Raw genomic sequence first — 11,572 nt, 5'->3', positions numbered from 1 at the left:
TCCTACTCTGTCCACTTTTAGACGATCCCTGAAAACCCTTCTCTTTAGAGAAGCCTATCTGGCCCCCACCTAACAACTGTACATTTATTTTCTCCATCTACCCTATGGTTATTACCTTTTGTATTTCCTGACCCTCCCTTTTAGATTGCAAGCAGGGCCCTCTGAGTCTTACTGTATTAAATTGAATTGTAAATTATATTGTAAATTGTACTGTCTGCCCTCATGTTGTAAAGCGTTGCATAAACTGTTGGCGGTATATAAACCCTGTATAATAATAATAAGCAATATATAGACAGAAAGTGGAAGGGACAGCACACTGAGAGCCAATCAAAGGTACTCTATACCAGGAGCATGCTGATAGGAGGAATGAGGAGAGTCAGCAGAGGGATGACCTTAGTGGTGAGCTGCTGCTCCTTCATATTCCAATCACAGGCCGGGGTGGATTTTATTAATGGTTGAATTTTTGCTCTGCCTATATCACTCTGTAGGCAGCCCTGCCTTGCTTAGTACTGGTGTCGTCCAGCTAATTATTCCATAGCTTGTCAGATTTTTAGCTACCATTCAGACACTGCCAATGCTAATGATGCACCCACCATGTATATATACAGTGGCCCAGATTCAAGAAGCAATTGCGCCTGTGTAACCATAGGTTACGCAGCGCAATTGCTGACTTGCTCCGGCGTTACGAATGCTCCTGATTCAGGAACATCGTAACGCCGACTGCAGCCTAAAATCTGCGTGGCATAAGGCTCTTATGCCACGCAGATTTTAGGCTGCATTCTTGCGATGACCGCTAGGGGGCGCTCCCATTGTGCTCAGTGTATAGTATGCAAATTGCATACTAACACTGATTCACAATGTTGCGCGGGCCCTGCGTACGCAAGTTACGGAGTTTCCGTACGGCGTCTTTAGCGTAAGGCTGCCCCTTCTAATAGTAGGGGCAGCCAATGCTAAAGTATACACGCCGTTCCCGCGTCGTGAAATTTGAATTTCACGTCGTTTGCGTAAGTGATTCGTGAATGGCGCTGGACGCCATTCACGTTCACTTTGAAGCAAATGACGTCCTTGCGACGTCATTTGCCGCAATGCACGTCGGGAAAGTTTCCCGATGGAGCATGCGCTCTACGCTCGGTGCGGGAGCGCGCCTAATTTAAATGATTCCCGCCCCCTACGGGATCATTTACATTAGGCGCCCTTACGCAGGGCAATTTTAAGGAGCGCACATGCAATTTACGGAGCTACTGCTCCGTGAATCGCGCGCAGCGCAGATAATTTGCGGGGGCGCAGGGCAAAAACACTGCCCTGTGCCTCTGTAAAAAAGGGGCAAATTCTAGCTGAATCTGGGCCAGGGTGTATGTGTGTATATGTGATATATATATATATATATATATATATAATGTGAAATTACCAATGCCCTGTACACACGATCGGTTCATCTGATGAAAACGGACCGATGGACCGTTTTCATCAGACGGACCGATCGTGTGTGGGCCCCATCAGTTTTTTTCCCATTGGTGAAAAAAAATAGAACCTGTTTTAAAATTTTCGTATGGTTAAAAAAACAATAGAAAAAAACGATCGTCTGTGGGGAAATCCATCGGTCAAAAATCCACGCATGCTCAGAATCAAGTCGACGCATGCTCGGAAGCATTGAACTTCATTTTTCTCAGCACGTCGTTGTGTTTTACGTCACCGCGTTGGACACGAAAGGATTTTTAACCGATGGTGTGTAGGCAAGACTGATGAAAGTCAGCTTCATCGCATATCTGATGAAAAAATCCATTGGTTCGTTTTCATCAGACGAACCGATCGCGTGTACAGGGCTTAAGGGCCAGATTCACAGAAGAAATACGCCGGCGTATCTACTGATACGCCGGGGTATTTTCAAATTTGCCGCGTCGTATCTTAATTTGAAATCCTCAAACCAAGATACGACGGCTTCTGGCTTCGATCCGACAGGCGTACGGCTTTGTACGCCTTCGGATCGTAGGTGTAATTCCTCGGCGCCCGCTGGGTGGAGTTCTCGTCGTTTTCCGCGTCGGGTATGCTAATAAGCTGTTTACGGCGATCCACGAAGGTACGCACGTTCGTCGCATTCGCTTACGTCGTCGCTAGTCGGCTTTTCCCGTCGTAAAGTTACGAGTGCTATTTAGATGGTGTAAAATTAGACCATCCATGTTAAAGTATGGCCGTCGTTCCCGCGTCGAATTTCACATTTTTTTTTGCGTAAGTCGTCCGGGAATACGAAAGGACGTATCCCAGTTAAAAAAAAAACGTTGGGGCGCCGTAATTTGGCGCAAAGCACAGTGGGAACTTTCAAAACAGAGCATGCGCAGTCGGTTCAGGGCGGGAACGCGCCTAATTTAAATGACACACGCCCCATTTGAATTAGGCGGGCTTGCGCCGAACAGATTTACACTACGCCGCCGCAAGTTTACTGGCAAGTGCTTTGTGAATCAAGCACTTGCCTGTAAAACTTGCGGCGGTGTAACGTAAATGAGTTGCGTTACGCCGCAGCACAGGTACATGAATCCCCTGGCCCTAAGAGTTTTACAGTACTGTATTATTAAATAAATGCACTGCGGGATGCCCAATGCTCTTAAAGGGCCTTTTTTTTATATGAGATCTGAGGTATTTTTGACCCCAGATTCTCATATTTAAGAGGACCTGTAATGCTTTTTTCTATTACAGTTAAAATCAATTTACTCGACGTAAGATTATCTTTCACAATATAAAAAAAAAAAAGGGCTACTGTTGTCTTATTTTTTTATTCAAAAAAGTGTTTTTTTTCCCAAAAAAATGCACTTGTAAGACCGCTGTGCAAATACGGTGTGACAAAAAGTATTGCAACGATAGCCATTTTATTCTCTAGGGTGTTAGAAAAAAAATATATAATATATAATATATATATATATATATATATATATATATATATATAATGTTTGGGGGTTCTAAGTAATTTTCTAACTTGTAAACACCAAATCTCAGGAAAAGGCTCGGTCCTTCAGTGGTTAATAAAGAACAACGACACATTTGCAGCACTATGTAAAATTTATTTAAGAAATATTTCAATAAATACATACAGAAGAACAGAGGAGGAGAAATAACAATGTAAAGATATATTGGATACGTTTTATAACAATCTTTTATATGCGTGACATTTGGGTCTGACTTATGTACTATTGTTTTCTGTTTTTTAATAAATTAAAAATGTTCTTTCCCAGCTGTTGTCACTGTCGCCTAATTATTGATGTATATTATTTATAGCCGCCATCATTTTACAAAAGGAAAGAGGGTTTTTTAAAAATACAGGTCTCCCAGCTGCGGAGGAACCACAAGTCCCAGCATGTTCGGTCCGCTGGGGGCTGCGGCTTTCTCCTCGGGCTGCTCAAGCACCAGAATCATTGAAACATTTACAGGTTATATAGAAGCACAAAACAGATTAAATCTCAGAAAAAATAAAAGCACGTAATGAGCAAGCAAGAGAAGTCTATGTCAGATGGGCGCCTCGGACATTGCTGAAAAATCTCTATGTTTTTTGTGGGTTAACCACCCAGAAAGCTAAAGGCAGAGTGGTCAACACGTCACCTTCTAAACTGATGCCATGGTTTTGTAGTTAGTGCAGAAATCATGGTGGACACCGGAGGGAAACATAAATGGGAGGGATCTTTCTACAGGGTGGGCCATTTATATGGATACACCAAAAACAAAAGTTGGATTCAAAATGGCTGACTTCAAAATGGCCGCCATGGTCACCACCCATTATAAAAAGTTTCCCCCCTTACATATACTAATGTGCCACAAACAGGAAGTTAATATCACCAACCATTCCCATTTTATTAAGGTATATCCATATAAATGGCCCACCCGGGTGGATCCATATAAATGGCCCACCCTGTATATAAGGTGTGGGCAGGGCTGCCATTGTGTAACCTTAGCTTGTCAATGTTACTCTAATGCCGGCCATACACGGTTCGAATTTCGAAAATAATTTTCTTTCGAAACTCGTATCAAAGAATTTTCATCCGATTTTCGCATCGTTTCGCAACAACTGATTTTCGTGCGGCAATCAAATTTGAGGAATCAGAAATGTTGGACATTTTTTGAAAAACAAACGATTTTCTAATCAATGATGGGAGAATCGTGCGAGGAATATAATAGAAAAAAAATGTGCATGTGCAAGAAAAGAAAATTCACGGAGAGAAAAGAATATTCCCGGCCATGAAAATTATTTTCTGTAGCAACATGAAGGCTTGGTCAGCCGAATTTCAAAAATGAATGGAGGCGTCATCAGATCACAAAGAATAAACAAACTTTCTGATTTTGAAAAGAAAATTTGTTCGAAATTCGACCGTGTATGGCATGAAGCTTTACAAATCAAAAACATCAAGTCTGTCAGTTTCTTTACGCCTTTAGGCCTCATGCACCCTGGACATTGTTAACGCTGCTCTTAGGGGCATCTGGCGTTGGTTTTTTTTTCTGTCTCTAAAATCTGACTGAAATCTGACCTGAAATGGTATATGGGGATGCACTGGACTCCCTGCTGTGAGCTGCTCCGAGCCTAGCCTGAGGGAAGGGACTGATGTGAGAGTGCAATATATATATATATATATATATATATATATATATATATATATATATACCATATTTATCGGCGTATACCGCACACTTTTTTCCCCTTTAAAATAAGGGGAAAATCGTGGGTGCGCCATATACGCCGATACCCGCGCCTAGTTTGAATGCCTGCGCCGACATATACCAAGCGCAATACACTCGGGTACATTCGGCCAGGCTCGGCTTCGCTCGTGCTCACGCATAAACGTCACAGAGTGTGAGCACGAGCGATGCTGAGCCTGGCCGAATATAGCCGAGTGTACTGCACTCGGTATATGTCGGCGCAGGCATTCAAACTGAGCGCGGGAAGCGGCGATTCGACGGGGAGACAGCGCGGGAGAAGCCGGGAGGACACCACCGAAGCCGCAGACGGACGCCGGACCCGACAAGACCGCCGATGGACGCCGCGCAAGACACCAAAACTGTAAGTACAAAAATGTTTTTTTTACAGGAATTGCGGGTCCACATTAGGGGTGCGCGCTATACGCTGGAGCTTGCAATACCCCGATAAATATATATATATATGTAAAAGTGGCTGCATAAATTGAAGGCGCTATATAAGTACCTGTGAAAATAACTTTTAACCAGCTTAAAGCTACAGCAGCCAACATTGTCATAACATTTGCATTCCATACGCAAAGGTTGGAACTGAAAAATGCACATTAAAGGATAACTCCACCTTTTTGACCATGCTATATGTTACACACCTATTAAGGGTGTAACATGGAGCAGCAAGGATGGACTTATAGTTCTCAATGGAGCACGAGTGTCGGTTGAATCCAGGGCCGATCCTAGGCAGGGTGCACAGGGTGCATTGCACCCAGGCGCCTGCAAAGGTGGGGGCGCCAAACATCTAACAGACTCTCTAACAGAATCCCTCTCTGTGTCCATCACAGAGGCTCCCCCTCCAGGTCCCAATAAAGTACTTTGCTTCTCTTCCTGTATTTTGTTTATTGTTAAGAGATCATGTAAGGATCCCAGGGTAATGAAGACTTTGTGGGGGAGCATCTCTGTGGTTGAGTCATTGCCATAGAAACATTTGTAAAGGGGAGGGGTTAGTAAAATGACGACACCCATGTGGGGGCGCCAGAAATATTTCTGCACCCAGTCGCCTGTGACCCTAGGATCGGCCCTGGTTGAATCCCAGATGGTTCAGTGGGAACCAGCCAAGATTTGATCCATCTATGGGCAGACTGGTTGTGCTGAAATCGATCCATCGATCAACTTCAATACAAACAGCCTGTCAGATGTTTTTCATGTGATCACTGCCGGTGTCTATAGCCCTTCACAGCTGAGGCATTTTTAACTCTTTAAAGCAGCACTACATGGCAAACCCGTCCAATGAGATCAATTGGACCACAAGCCAAACGGCATTAAATAGTTACAACGAAAAACTTTCAGACCAAAAGAGAGCAAATAGGAAAAGCTCATTGCTAGGCTTTGGATATACTTTAAATTACTGACAGGTTCACGTTAAAGGAAAAATATACTGAAAGAATTATGGTGGATGCCATTGCCAACTCCTTCCTTATATGTCTGTATCTGACCTAGTTACCTCCACTATGAAACGATCATGCAGCCAGTGAGATGGAAATCAGAACTTGTGATTAATGTAACAGCCAGGCAAGTAGCATTTTTAGGAAACGAGGTTAGCAATGTATTTTCTCAGTGCAGGTGTAGATGAACCTGGGTGAAATGTTTAGCCGTGAGCCGGTGACAACGCAAATATTTCCTTGGCACGCCCCAATGATATCTTTAGAAGAACCAAAGGTGCCCATCTGACATTTCCGTATAGCCAATTTCCGATATTTTAATTGCAGCAATAATGGTGAGAATTTATAAAAGCTCGCTTTCTGGCAGAAGAAGCATGCAAACACAGACTTATTAAAGTGTCACAAATCAGAAGTGATGCAGCAAGCACGGGGAGAAAAAAAATGTGTCACGATTTACAGAGAAAAAGCCGTCCTAACTATTCTTTCACTGAACGCAAACAAAAACGAAAAACAGAAAAAATAAATAAAAATTCAAGGCGCAAAGAAAGTGACCACAGGAAGAGATGCAGGGGAACAAAGGAGCACACATAATCTTCCAGTGGCTGCACAGGGGCAATCATTCCTGCAGGGGGCGTACTGGAGGACATCTGTAAGCCGGAGATGCTTTCTTCTCGCAGCAATAGTGGTTCTTGCCGGTGGAACAAGTCACGTGAGTGCAACATTGCCTGAAAAAAAAAAGAGAGAGAGAGAACAATTCATTATGTAAATCCTTATACCGCGTACACACGATCATTTTTCAGCATGAAAGAAAACGTTGTTTTTCAGCATGTCTAAAAAACGACGTTTTCCCAACTTCATCATGAAAACGACGTAAGTGTAAGTATGCACCATCATATCTGTGCGCCGTGCCCACAAAACTAGATACGCCTGAAAATAGGCTTCATCCGACTGACGTAACTTTCCTACGCCGGCGTATCGTTGGCTCATATTAATGCAGGCCGCAAGTGGTACTCCGATGTATTTCCTATTCACCTATGCAAATGAAGGAAGTACGCCGATTCACGAACGTACTTGCGCCTGGCGCATAATATACGCGCTTTGCGTAAGTCCTACGTCCGGCGTAAAGTTATTCCCCATATAGGAGGCACAAGTCATGCAAAGGTATGGACCAGGGAACACAGCCGTCGTATTTTACGTCGTTTACGTAGTATGTGAATAGGGCTAGGCGTAGGTTACGTTCACGTCGTAGGCAGTGATTCGACGTATCTTAGGCAGGTGTTTCGACATAATTCTGAGCATGCGCACTGGGATGCGTCCACGGGATGGCGCATGCGCCGTACGTTATTCGTAACTTTATGACGCTCAGTCCTTTATTTGCATGGGGTCACGCCTCATTAGCATGGCTCACGCCCACTTCCACCTACGCTGGCTTACGCTGAGGAAACCCAGCGTATCTTTAACAGTGACTGGGGGCGAGTGCTTTGTGAATACTGTGCTTGCCTCTGTGCGCTGCGTTGGCATAGCATACATTCGATACGCTACGCCGGCATAAATATGCGCCAATGTATGTAAATCCGGGCCAATGGGACAGTGGGCGAAGATGCAGGACTGGCCCATAAAGTCCAGGACACTTGGCAACTATGTCCTTCACCCCCTCCCCACCCCATCGGAGACCTCACTCCATTTATCTAAGAAAAGATCATAGGAATGAGTGCAAGACAGGTGGTTATAAACCATTGATGGTTGACTTATGAGGGAGTATCAACTGCAGCCCTAAGGAGCCCTTCACAATATTCAGTCTATGTATTGCTCCAGAAGACTATCATATTCAGCATACATATTACAGGAGATGGCCGGTGACTGGAGGCAGGTTATCAATCTTTATAAATCAATCAGGGTTCCACAGCCACACACGAAGTGCCAAAGGGCAACCTGCAGGCCTCTGGCCTAACGTTGGGCCCCAGGTGTATAAACCCTCCTCTACTGCAGGACCTGCTTTGTTACAACCCACCTAATTGTAGACCTGTTGCTCTGCCTTGCGTGGGCACAGCTCAGCTTTGATTTTTATACAGCAGTAACGCAGTGCCGGCGCTGAGACAAACACCCAGTACAGGAATGGCGCTGTGGGGCCGATAATCTCTCTACGGTATTCAATGCCGTTACTACGCTCCACAGACTGGCTACCTGCTTGGAAACGAGCAATTAAAACAGCGTTGCTAAGGAAGGACCTCATTTTGGCAATGGAGTTTCCAACCACTGGGGAGACACAGAATTTCCTTGATAATTAATGACCTCATTAGAATCTGCACAAAACTGGGACATTGGAGCCCACAGAGGAAAGGAGACGTTTTAATTGACGACATGGGCTTTTAAAGAGAGATTATGACGCGGCTAAATTTAGAAGCGAGGGTTACATTATCCATTCGGTAATACGCTGTAGCTGATTTCACCGCTGGGACTGGGAATTGGTTCTACCTGAACTTTTTATGGAGTCGAACACAGACTTAGCTCACGGCATTCACAAACATGCAAACCGGAAGCGAGAGGGGGAAGGTGTAACTTATGATTTACTTGTCACCTCTCCTTCCTGCACAGATATTCAGAGGGCCAATCAGGACAAAAATATGGCTTGCTAAATTCAAAGCTCTGAGCTGTCATTCTTGTGCCTACTTTACTACTCAATGTGAACTGCTTGGCTGTTCAACTTTGTTAGCTTGTTCCCGTTTTGCCGTGTGCTACGTTAACCTTTCTGTGTACCAATTTTGTCTCGTCTCTGACTACTCCTGTTTGCCTGTTACCCTGACCTTTAGCCTGACCCTTGGTTACCCTCGTCTGCCTGTTGCCCCGACCTCAGCTTACCCATCACTATCCCTTGTGTCCTAAGTGGCTGCTTCCCTTCTCTCCCTATGGAGCGTGACTTGGGGGACCCCAAGGGCCGCGACCTGGGTTCAGTTGCAGCAAAGGCCATCCTCACCACTAGAGGCTCTGGTGAACACCTGCTGGACCTTAGATTCCATACCCTGGGGAATCTTGGGCTCACGTTTCCTGTCCATCTGCAGCAGTCCGCTATAGGGTTCACTACCTTGCGGTGCACCCCTGTCTCCAACGGGGTGCATTTGTCACCTGGCCACAGGTGACCTGACACACTAAGGTGAAGGACTTCCTCATGATGCCACTAAGGTGAAGGACTTCCTCATGATGCCACTAAGGTGAAGGACTTCCTCATGATGCCACTAAGGTGAAGCACTTCCTGATGATGCCACTAAGGTTAAGGACTTCCGGATGATGCCACTAAGGTGAATGACTTCCTGATGATGCCAGTACGGTGAAGGACTTAAATAAAAATGTACTACATCATAAAGCTCTTCTTTGTGTCCTTGGTGGAATCTATATTTCAAATCCCTAGCCTTTGCCAGAGGGAGTTCCAAAGTGGAGAGACGCACATCCAGGGTCTATCTGGTTTATCCAAATAAAGCGTATTTTGACCTACCCTAAAAAGTGGTCAAACTTCTTTGGTGAGTTGCCATCTACCTCATGAACACCCGTGGTGAAACATTTATTTGAAGATACATCAAATCAAAAGCATTTTTTTATGGTGTTGAGATTGTCACAATGGACTTGAGTTTGCTATTTGTAAGGCATATGGTTTACTATGCACTTTATATGTGTTGTATCACCATATATGTGTTGTAGCACCAACACCTTTACCTGTGTTTACTTTACTTGTATTTAAAGCGGAGTTCTGCCGGAAAAATAAATAAAAATAGAATACTCAACAGCTACAAATACTACAGCTGCTGAGTTTTAATATATGGACACTTACCTGTCCTGGGCACCCGCGATGTCCGTACCCGAAGCTGATCTTTCCCTCAGGTCTCGAGTGGAGGCACCGCCATCTTTGGTAAGGGAATCAGGAAGTGAAGCCTTGCAGCTTTGCTTCCTGATTCCCTACTGTGCATGCACGAGTCGCGCTGAGCAATCCCACTGGTACCTGCTGTCTTCTGGGATCTGTGTGTCTCCCAGAAGACAGCGGGGGGACGGAGTAGGCGCTCGTTGTTGGATAAGTTTGCCGCAGCGACCTATGCCCGGAAGTGGGAGAAAATACCTGTATTTAGACAGGCATCTGCTCCCTCCTCTCCCCTGAAAGGTGCCAAATGTGACACCAGAGGGGGGGAGGTTTCCGAAAAGCGGAAGTTCAATTTTTGGGTGGAACTCCGCTTTAACTATATAAGGCTGATGAAGATTTAAAGTTCTGTCAATGTACAAAATTCTAACACTCCTTAACACTTTGAATTGTGCATGGCCCTGTAGCAGCTGGTGTTTTAGGAGCAGTTCATCGGTAGTGACGTAGGAGATGCACAGACATGGATTTTTTTTTGCATATGCCGCAAACTGCTGCCTTTCCATCTTGCTGTAAACAGGCTCACTGCAGCATATGTCTGTCAAGACTTTCCTAATTACTGCTTTGTAGGAGAGCGGTTTATGGCAGAGCTCCAACCAATCAGATGCAATGACGGCACTTGTTTATAAAGAAGTAAAAAACGGATTCCAGTTTGCAACTTTTCCTTCCTACCTGCTTTGTGTATTTCTAAAGCATGCCACCTGTAATGGCAATTGGGTCTGATGAACCCCAAACTGTGTGGGGAGAATGGGAAGTGAAGTCAAATCTCCCGTCTGCCCAAACAGCTGAGGTTGGCACATTTAAAATAAATAAACAAATAAATCAAGCTAGAAGGAATGCAGAGGCACCAAGAACCTCAACTAACCCAAGGCCTTCAAAGAACTTAACGTGGTTGTATACGCTTCTAAGCCACTTTCACCTACAGGTAAGCCTAGATTAAGGCTTACCTGTAGGTGTTTGCAATATCTCCTAAACCTACACGGTTTAGGAGATATATGCAGAAAGGAATGCACCATTGTCTACGGCGCATGCACGCCGTAGACAACAGCGCAGGCGCACTGATCGTGCAGGGCTTTTTACCTGTAGATGCCGGGAATTATGACGGAATTCTGCACATTCGCGGGAGTGACGTCATCGCCGCTCCAGCCAATCACAGCGCGGGAGCGACGATAACAGGAAGAAAGTTCCGAGGGGACATGGCGGCGGCGGTGGACCGGACCGTGGAGGACTTTGGGGGCTTCGTTCTCAGGTTGTATACTGTATGTCTTAGTGTATACTGTGTGGCCCCATAGTCTATTGCATGGGTGCCCTATAATCTCCTATTGCTCGGGGGCCCCATAATCTCCTATTGCCTGGGGGCCCCATAATCTCCTATTGCCCGGGGGCCCCATGAGTTGTCAGTCCGCCCTTGCTCCCCAAGGTTAGGTCACAGAGGATTCTTGGAACTGAAAAAAAAAACATCTCAAACAGAGCTGTGAAATCATTGTAAACCGCTGCTAACAATGAGGGCTAATGTAATGATGGCTTGGTGACCCATATATAACTAGAATGACCTGGAAGTCCT

The 11,572-nt window shown here is 45.0% G+C and overlaps 1 protein-coding gene across 2 annotated transcripts in view; it reads right to left on the bottom strand.

The window, feature by feature from the left end:
* Positions 1-5,934: 5,934 nt before the first annotated feature.
* The window catches only part of LOC120915560 (titin-like), an 81,752-nt gene continuing 76,114 nt past the window's right edge, over positions 5,935-11,572 (bottom strand). For both annotated transcript variants that reach the window (XM_040326145.1, XM_040326146.1), the window contains one exon: positions 5,935-6,832. The gene's annotated coding sequence lies outside the window, so the exon portion shown is untranslated. The remainder of the gene's footprint in view (positions 6,833-11,572) is intronic.

This window comes from Rana temporaria, chromosome 10 (genome assembly GCF_905171775.1).
Source record: "Rana temporaria chromosome 10, aRanTem1.1, whole genome shotgun sequence".
NCBI classification, from domain to species: Eukaryota; Metazoa; Chordata; class Amphibia; order Anura; family Ranidae; genus Rana; species Rana temporaria.
Note: the sequence above shows the minus strand (reverse complement) of the source record. Positions and strands in the feature narration are given on the sequence as shown.